This window comes from Lipotes vexillifer, unplaced genomic scaffold, assembly GCF_000442215.2.
Source record: "Lipotes vexillifer unplaced genomic scaffold, Lipotes_vexillifer_v1.1 scaffold182, whole genome shotgun sequence".
NCBI lineage: Eukaryota > Metazoa > Chordata > Mammalia > Artiodactyla > Lipotidae > Lipotes > Lipotes vexillifer.
In genome coordinates this window covers 7,754,377-7,757,554 of record NW_006798798.1, presented here as the reverse complement: position 1 = coordinate 7,757,554, position 3,178 = coordinate 7,754,377, and positions in this window count along the sequence as shown.

Here is a 3,178-nt window from a genome sequence, read left to right as displayed (position 1 = left end):
AGCAATGCCAAAGTTCTTTCCCTATCCAGTTCCAGAAAACAGCTTTTATATGTGGAATAAAGAGGAGATTCTCATTTATAACAAGCACTGTGATGTGTCCCTTTTCCTCAAATGTTGCTTCTCCAGGAAGGTAGCCAGGGAGACCAGATACTCACATACTCTTGAGAGTGGGAAGACTTCCCCAAAGCCAGTGGGGCTCACTCACCCTCTGGAGGTCTTCAGGCAGAAGAGTCTGTCCTTGTCCTCTTCCTTGCCTCTCACCATTCTCCCTTAAAGACCATAGGAAGGAAAGCACCTGGCACAAAAATGTATTTTTGGCATTAATATAAGAGGCCTTGATATAATGGAAAGAAAATGGATTTTAGAATCAGAAGACCCAGTATTTTGCCCCTTGGTTTTGGGGGGTACACAGTGGAGGCAGACTCTTTCCTGACCATAGTTCTGCATGCTGATGACTTGAGTACCAAACAGCAGTTATGGTGGGTGTTGAGGAGATCCTCAGAGAACAGGAAAAACTTCAGTAAGTTCTAGCCAGTACCACCTGGTGACCTCATTACTGGATGGCATTAAGAGATGAGGCCAATTTGAGGTTAAAACAGGAAGAAGAGGGAAGCCTATATCTTTCACTTCCTTTGCCAACCTGGACATGGGTTTTGGGTAGGATGATAGAATGAGAATTTGAAAGATTAAGTGTAAGCTCAAATAGGCCCCCAACTCTCTAGGGACTTATGATCGTTCCCTCTAGCAATATAGAAGACAACAGTTAAAGGGAAAGTGGTAGTAAAGTGGAGGAAGTTGTCACTGCCAGTAATGCTGTTCCTCCATCTCCTCTCCCCACTACAGAGACTTCAAAACTGCCTCTTTCCAGGTAAGCTGAGCCAACAGATTTTAGCAAGTAGCTCATCTATGCCATTTGCCACCCTCCATCCCAACCTCTCCTTTATTATTCTACTCCCTCCACCTGAGTTTGCTTTTGTGGGGAAGCCAGGAATAGAGAGAAAGAGAACATTGTGAGAAGTTGGATTCACCTTGAAGGCCAAGGGTAATGAGAGCCCTGAGTGTGTAGTTGAGCTCTTCCATGTCAGACTACATATCAGGCCACATGGAGTATATGAAAGCTGTGGGCTGGGGACAGGGAGCCTCAAAAAGGATGATTGACCCAGCAGCCAGGCAAGGCAGCAGAAGTAAGTATGGTCCAGCTGGCTCTGCAGCCCTGACCTGAATCATTTCTCCTTTTTGGCCTCTGTTTAGTTGTCTGTGTCAAAAAGAGGAAAATGAACATATTACAAATATAAGGCATGGCAGAGGGGACATCACTACAGACCCTACAGACATTAAAAGGATGAAGACTAATATGAACAACTCTAGGGCCATAAATTTGACAACACAGATGAAAAGGACAAATTCCTTGAAAGATCCAGAGAGGGAATAGTAATACCTAACAAATTCATTTTGCAGGATATCAGTGGGTCCTCTGGTCAACAAACACACAAAACACAGTGACAAAAATAGTCTTAACTGTTGTCCCAGGGTCAGGAAGTCTGTGGATGGCTCTTCAGGAAGCCTCAAAACCTTGGTACTGGCTACAACAACCTAGATATTATTTTGCCTTTGCCAGAATTGCAGAGACTAGGGCTTGTTTGTATTTTCTCTTTATTATGAGAAATTTCAATCACTAAAGTAGAAGAATTATAATGAACCCCCAGACCTGCATCACCCCATCATTTAATTGTAAACATCTTGCAAAAATTGCTTCATCTGGGACTTCCCTGGTGGTGCAGTGGTTAAGAATCCACCTGCCAATGCAGGGGACACAGGTTCCATCCCTGGTCCAGGAAGATCCCACATGCTGCGGGGCAACTAAGCCTGTGCAGCACAACTACTGAGCCTGCGCTCTAGAGCCCGTGTGCCACAACTACTGAAGCCCATGCACCTAGAGCCCGTGCTCCACAAGAGAAGCCACCTCAATGAGAAGCCTGTGCACCACAACGAAGAGTGGCCCCCGCTCGCCGCAACTAGTGAAACCGCGCTCAGCAACAAAGACCTAATGCAGCCAAAAATAAATAATTTATTTTTAAAAAATTGCTTCATCTAATTTTTCCTTTGTTGAAGTATTTTAAAATAAATCCCAGACATCATGATATTCCAACCCTAAATACTTTGATACTCATCTCTAAAAAATAAAATTTTTTTATATAATAATTTTCACATCTAAAAAAATTAATAATTCCTTAATATTATCCAATGCTCTATGCAGATTTTCCTGGTTGTCCCAAAAAATGTCCTTTTATGCTTAATTTGTTTGAATCAGAATTCAAACAAGGTCTACACACTGGATTTTATTGTTATGCTTCCTAAGACTCTTGTTTTTTCTTTATGGACATGCCATGCGGCATGTGGGATCTTAATTCCCTGACCAGGGACCGAACCCGCACCCCCTGCAGTGAAAGTTTGGAGTCTTAACCACTGGATGACTAGGGAAGTCCCCCTAAGACTATTTTAATCTTAAATATTTATACTCCCCTCTCTCCAGTTTTTCAGTTTTTTCATTCAGTGTCTTTGTTGAAGACATTGAATCAATTATCCTGTAGATTTCTCCCATGTAGTTTTCTGATTGATCAGAGTTTTGCTAAATGAGATTTGGATGTGCTTCGAGGGTATGAAACTCCTGAAATTAGATAAAAAGAATTGTTCGTATGTGCTAGGTATTCCCCCACCCACTGCCTTGGAGAGGGAGCAACCTTCAAGTTTGTTCTTCTTTGGGCACTCTCTCTCAGTTCTAGGGTAACATATAGACTTTTCTTATTTCTTATAATGGCTTTGGGGCCATTTTAAGGCCTTTGGCTTTTACTCTGCATTTGATGGAAACCATAGGAAGGTTCTGAGCAGATGAGTGATAAAAATCTAATTTACAGGGAATTCCCTGGTGGCCCAGTGGTTAGTACTCTGCACTTTCACTGCCGAGGGCATAGGTTTGATCCCTGGTCGGGGAACTAACACCCCACAGACCTGGTGCAGCTCGGCCAGAAAAAACCTAATTTACATATTCAAAAAGCACCCTGATGGCTGTGTGGAGAATAGATTGTGGTAAGGGAGTCAGAGATTGGGGGCAGGAATGGAAGCAGGGAGATGAATGAGGTGGTTACTACAATAATTCAGAGGAAATAAGGTAGTGGAC